We start from the raw sequence: 6,589 nt of genomic DNA, 5'->3' as shown, positions 1-6,589 counted from the left end.
CCAGACACACTTGAAACATTCCACAAAATGCCTCGCTCTCCCTCTCCATATATAATACACCATATGACACCACAGTTAAATCTGCTACTGAAAAAAAAAAAAAGTACGTCAAGCTGTTGGTTTCCATGAGATCTGGACAGAGGCAAAACAACACAACAGAAAGGAGTCCGGGAAGGTACAGCTTTAGGTTTTTTTTTTCCTTCAGAGAAGGAAATGACTTCCTACAGCTAGCTGACCAGGAGTTAGTGCTCTCCCTGCCTGGAGCCAGGACCTGGAATGAGGACTTGGAACAGGCTCAGAGGAGGACAGAAATACAGCCTCAGGTAATTGTTCATGGGAATAGGAAACGAGAGAAAACAGTCACAAGTCACACAAATACAAGAGTCATGCCTTCTGCATTTGCCTTTCCTGCGGGCTTGTTGTAGAGTGCTTTCCATAATGATGCTGTCTTTCCTTTCACTCCCTCTCCCACATCAACAGGCATGCCAAATGCAAATCTCCTCGGAGTCGGATCCCATCCAGGCAAAACGCGAGGACTACCACCATACCGAGTTTCGCAATAATCTCCACAAAGACAATTATTCACAGCCCCTCGGTTCCGTTCACACAAAAGATTGCAATTTGAATCTTGCCTTGCACAGGTTCAGCTCTGTTGGAGCTGGTTACCAGAAAAACTGTCTGTTTTCAGATTTACCGAACGCTGGGGAGGGTAAGCTGGGGAGTGGGGATGGACGAACCACCCTGTACGTACCTCCTTTTGGCAGCTAAGAAAAACAGTTTCGTGACAAAGAGACTTGTTTCTTTTCAAAGCTCGCCCAACAAATAAAACTGACAGAATGAAACCTGAGAAACTTTAGCAACCAAAGAAAGCAGCCTTCCAAGGATCAAGGTGAATAATTGATCTGTGGGGTTTTGTTTCATCTTTTAAGCTATTTTGTTCACTAAAAGGGATTGTGGCATTTGTCGGAACCCCAAATACTAACACACGCTTCTGACAGCAAGTGCATATTCTAAGCTACACATTCATTTGCCAAGCACATTCAAGAACAACGATTAGCTGCAAAGCCAGGGAACTTACCGAGCGCAAAATTATTGGAACAAAGCAGGGAGGAGGCAGGAGGAACCACAGGCAGCTTCTCCGGCTCCTTGGTGCCAGGTTCTCCTGTCTGCCGTCCGGTTCACACTTGCCTTTATAACTAAGACTCCGACAGAACTCACTAGCGAAACCTGATGAATTATAAAACAGCCCCTCCTAGGCTCTCATATTTTACATCACAGGGGGTGACCACGTAGCATCCTCACTCCCTGGGTACATATATTTCCTTGTAACTCATCCTGATGAATATATCAGCCTTAGAAGCAGACACAGTAATTGGTGTTTGGGATGCATCAGCATTAACCAATGAGATGCTTTCCCACCACAATACCGTACCCCCATCCTCCCCTTGTGTTCCCCCACACCTTGTTCAGGTGGATCCACCCAACCCAGTGGGGGGCAGGCAAAGATGGCAAAATGTGGAGGAAAGCCCCTGCATCTCAAACGCACACAGACCGAGGTGTAGTACTCAGGGTTAATTCTCATAATAGTTCTGTCAAGATCAGCCCTCAGATTTGCACAGCATGTCACAGTGTACCAAACACTTTCACTCTTAGCAAGCAGGAGAGGTATCAATAGTGCTACAGTATAAATGTGCCTCCAGAGCTCAGAGAAGTGACTTTGTCCAGTGTCCACAGAAATTGAGGGATGTGAGGAGCCCTAGAGATTGGGTCATTCAACTTGATCACTGTGCAAATGAGGAACCCGTAGCAAGAGAGATAAACTAACTTGTGCAGGTCACACGGTTTCCAAGAGTGATTTGAGCTTGAACCCAAACCCAGGTCTTCCAATGTCAAGAGCAGTGTCTTTCTATCCTACCGTGCTACCTCTAGAGCACAGAAGCCCTGAAAATGGGACATGCAGTATCACTGTACCACTGACTGACAAAACAGTATCACTGACTGAGCAAAAAAAAAAAAAAATCAGCAACAGGCGGGCTGCATGAAAGAAAAGCAGTGCCTGAGTTTGTTGCTTCCTCTCTCACAAGGTCAGTGTAACCTCTTTAGGTTCATTGGATATCAACACTAGACAGCCTGCTTTCAATCACAACAGCTATTGTCGAGCACTTCTTATGTGCCAGGCAGTGTTCTAGGTGCTGAGACTCATTTAACCTTCCAAACTTCCCTGTGAGGTAGGTTTTATTGTGACAACATATTGCAGATGAAGAAACTGCGATTCAGAGAGGTGAACAAACCCATGCAGGGTCACAGCGGCTACATGGCAGGGCTGGCATTAGCTCTAGGCAACCTGAGGTCAGAGTCCACACTCTTAAACATATCATCTCACCCCAAGCAGTGTTTCACACAAACTGTCAGAGGCAGATGAGCCATGCGAGCAGATTTATTTACTATGGCCTTCAGTGGGAATTACAGAAAGGTCAGAGGTTGCGAACCACAGCCTATTATGTAAGCCCTGGCTTTGTCCCTTCCTGCTCAGCTCCCTGGAGCAGTTCCCCTGTCACTTAGGGTTTGTTCCTTTGCTGCAGTCAGCATCCTGCTCACAGGTGTCCTCCTAGGAGAGCTCCCTGACATCCCGTAGACCACAGCCTCCTCCATTCCTCCACTATGTTCTACTCTCTTATTGGACTTTTTGCTTACAGTGCTTCTCTCTACTTAAATTTAATTATATACATGTTTGTTTCATTAACTTTTGCTTCCCCCCACTAGAATGTAAGCTCCATGAGGTGAGGGGCCTTCTTTATTTTGTCCATGGCTGAATCTCCAACACTAGGGCGGGGACCGCCACGGAATAGGTATTTCAAATATTTATTAAATGTGTTCTAAGTCCTAGTTTTGCTATTTCTTCGTTATATATCCTTGCATTAATTGCTTACTGTCCCTAAATCTTAAATGCCACAATTATAAATTTTCTTAAAAAACCAACAACCCTTACCTTATTCTGACACTTGACAATGTATTCTACCTCTCCTGTGAATAACCTTGATAAAAAATAACTCTATGAGATTGGTCAGTGGTATGGGTTACCTTGTGTCCTGCCCCCCTACCCCCCAAAAAAAACAACAAAAACTCAGTATGTTGAAGTCCTAACCCCCCAATGTCTCATGACCCTATTTGGAAATAGGATTGTTGTAGATGGTAATTAAGTTAAGAAGAGGTCACACTGGAGTAGGGTGGGTCCCTAATCCAATATGACTGGTGCCCTTATAAAAGGGGGAAGTTTGGACATAGATATGCACACAGGGAGAATGTCCTATGAAGACGAGTTATGTTGCCACAAGGCAAGGAACTACCAGACGCCAGGAGAGTGGCCCAAAACAGATCATATTCCCTAGTGCCTTCGGAGGGGGCATGGCCCTGCTGACACTTTGATTTCAGATGTCTGGGCTCCAAAACTATGAGACAATAAATTTCTGTTGTGCTAAGCCACCTAATTTGTGATATTTTATGACAACCACCGTAGGATATTAATACCGTCAGATATTACCCTCATCTGACACACGAGGAAATTGCAGCTCAGAAAAGTTGAGTAACTTGCTCCAGGTTTCACAGCTAGAAATTAGCAGAGCCTGGATTTAAACCGAGATCTGTGTAACTTCAAGGACCCCACACAGCAGCAGCAGTGGCTCCTACAGGCCGGTTCCTGACGCTTGTTGGTCCAGGGCAGGATAAGAAATGCAGGATGTAGTGATTTTTCATCAAGCTAAAATGGCCATCTTTCATTATAACATTATGGCCCATTTACTGTTTTGTTTTTTTTCTTTTTTCCTATTGTTTTTGCTATGAAGTTGTCTTCTTATTTCTGAAATGATGATGAGAATAGATAGCATTTTTTTGGTCTTGTTTTTGTTTTGTTTTTTAACAGCCTTCATTTTATTGGCAAGATACAAACTTGGCAATTCTATTGGCCTATAAAATTTGTTCTGAAATGTTTCTGGTCTATGAAATGCAAAAGTCCTCGAACAACTGTTCTAATGTTGTACACTTTCAACAAACAAGGAAGTTCTTCACACGTGGCCACATTGGGAGTGGGAAAAAGAATACTTTTCCCTCAATCAGCTGAAAAGGCGCCTCCCTGCTCATGTATACAGTGTCTGCACTAATGGTCACAATCGCTCATCTTATTATGAATACATTAATTTGCTGTAATCCCAGGTAACAAATTTATATAACGCAATTTAACAATATTCATTCATAACTGAATTTACCAAAATTCAGACTTTTTCTTAGTGAAGATTTTCTGTTTCAGTAAAATTCTTGACTCGCTTTTGATTTGCTCTATTTCCTTTTGGGTTCAGGACCTGTGGGTTTGTGCAAATGACTGAGGGTTAAATGCAGTCGCCTCTGTGAAGCATCTATAGAACGTTGCAAAAGCTCTCAGTAAATGCTAGTTCCCTTCCAAGAAAGTGCTAAAGCTTTATGCGTCCAGGAGGCAAATAGCTTTAGGGCCCAAGGAGGTTTACAGCAACTGAGTGACTGGCAAGACCAGCCAACCTGACGTGTCAATGAATTTCATCCTTTTGCTGAGCATTCAGTGATGCATAAGACCGTTTATAGAAACGGTGGTAGTCCATTTCTTATGAATTCATGTTTATGAGTTTGTATGGGCTTATATATGTTCTCACCCATAAACATATAGATATTGATAAATCATATGTATCATTAATATTAATTTGATTAGTGTGAGTATATGCACCCTCTCCAGTTTCTCAGAAACCCAGAAGGAAAAAGCCTTCATACAAATAAGAGTTTGCTTTGTTTTACTATTACCTGGTCCCCTATAATCTAATGTATATCTACCAATGTGTCCTATCCTGGGGAACCTTAATAAAAGCAACTTCAACCCATCTATTTGCCAAAGTTATATCTCAGACTCCAAATCAGTGAAGGAGGAATTCCTTCATTCCATGAGTAGTTATGGAAAACCTATTATGTCCCAAGCACCGTATTATTATGTTGGGCGCCAAAAGGACAGTGCAATCAAGGTCAAATTTCCTGTCCTTGAAAGGACTTATAGTCCAGGGAGTAACAAGCAGATAATAGTGAACTACATAGCTGCATAGCATATTTCATAGGGACTTTCATTAAGGTGCTACAGATGCCTAGAGGAAGGGCCAACCCAGTCCTGAGGAGGTGAAGTCAAGAAGGCTTCGTGGAGGAGGTGATATCTAAACTGAGCAGTGATGGATGACTAGGAGATAGCCAATTAAGATGGAGGTATCCAATCAGAGTGAGAAGCATGTGATATACAAAGGTCTAGGGGGCAAGGAGTTGATCATGGATCTCTGGGGGAGTGCGTTTTTATCCAATTATCACTTAATAACCTAAGTACCTGTGACAGAAAAAAGACTAACTTCAGAGCTGAGGAATACCAGAGAATAATCATTCCTTTTTTATGAACTTCTTCAAAATAATAAAGGCTAAAGTGGACAGTGTTAATAGTTAGACAGTCCTGATTCATTCAAGCTGACCTTCGCAAGTTGCTTAACTTCTCTTAATTGAACCTCTGTTCCTTCTTTATAAAATGGAGGTACTTATCTCATACAGCTATTGTGTTATCATGAAACGATAGATGTAAAATATTTTTGCTTTCTGCCTGCCACAAAATAGACACCAGAGTAAATGTTAATTCTTGTCCTAAAAATGCTTGTGTCTTTGTGAATAAGAACCCACATCCCTCATACCAACCCTCATTTCCCATTGGAATATTTTTAGTTGTTTTCCTCCCAGACCATTTGTTTCAAAACCTTGACTGCTGACATTATCATTCTAAAAATTTTGAGCACACGCCTCCATTACCTAATATTTTCATATTTATAAATTGTAGAAAGTACAACCATAGTAGTATGGCACAGCATGTACATTATAAAACATATTAAGAAAACAGAAATTTAAAGGCTGAGATGAAAAGTTAATATAAAGAGAAGGGCTGTTACCTTGCATACTCTTGGAATACATACAGCCACTTTGGAGAACACTAAGAGAGAAAAGACCTAATATCATTTATTCATGGCACCTAGCAGCATAGACCAAGCACTAAAGGTATGTCTAGGAATTAAAGCGACAACACTGGAGTATTAGGAAGGAAAAAAACAAAGAACTGTGAGATCTACTAATGTCACTGCCTGTTCAAACCGGTGTTTATATTTTTAATTTTAATATGTAGTTTAATAATAAAAGTTTCTTATAGTAAAAATGTTAAAAACAAACCAAATTATAACTGCCTCCCTTCCAAATGTCTGTGGCAAGTAGCGAGTTAATACATTTTTGTTTTAAAGGGTTAATAGTAACAATGACCATATGCTGAGCAGTTATAAAGGGCGGATGCTATGCTTATCACTTTACATGTACGTACTTTCTTATTTGGTCCTTAGAATAATCAGGGCACAACTGCATCTCTCTAGAACAGTGGGTCTCAACCTTCCTAATGCCGTGACCCTTTAATACAGTTCCTCATGTTGTGGTGACCCCCAACCATAAAATTATTTTCGTTGCTACTCTATAACTGTAATTTTGCTACTGTTATGAATCGTAA

General features: G+C 41.4%; 1 protein-coding gene across 1 annotated transcript in view; it reads right to left on the bottom strand.

Moving 5' to 3' along the window:
- Positions 1-6,589, bottom strand: part of DLG2 (discs large MAGUK scaffold protein 2) — a 2,099,601-nt gene that overhangs the window by 232,633 nt on the left and 1,860,379 nt on the right. The gene's annotated exons all lie outside the window — the stretch shown is intronic.

The sequence above is a fragment of the Hipposideros armiger genome, unplaced genomic scaffold, assembly GCF_001890085.2.
Source record: "Hipposideros armiger isolate ML-2016 unplaced genomic scaffold, ASM189008v1 scaffold_79, whole genome shotgun sequence".
NCBI classification, from domain to species: domain Eukaryota; kingdom Metazoa; phylum Chordata; class Mammalia; order Chiroptera; family Hipposideridae; genus Hipposideros; species Hipposideros armiger.
Note: the sequence above shows the minus strand (reverse complement) of the source record. Positions and strands in the feature narration are given on the sequence as shown.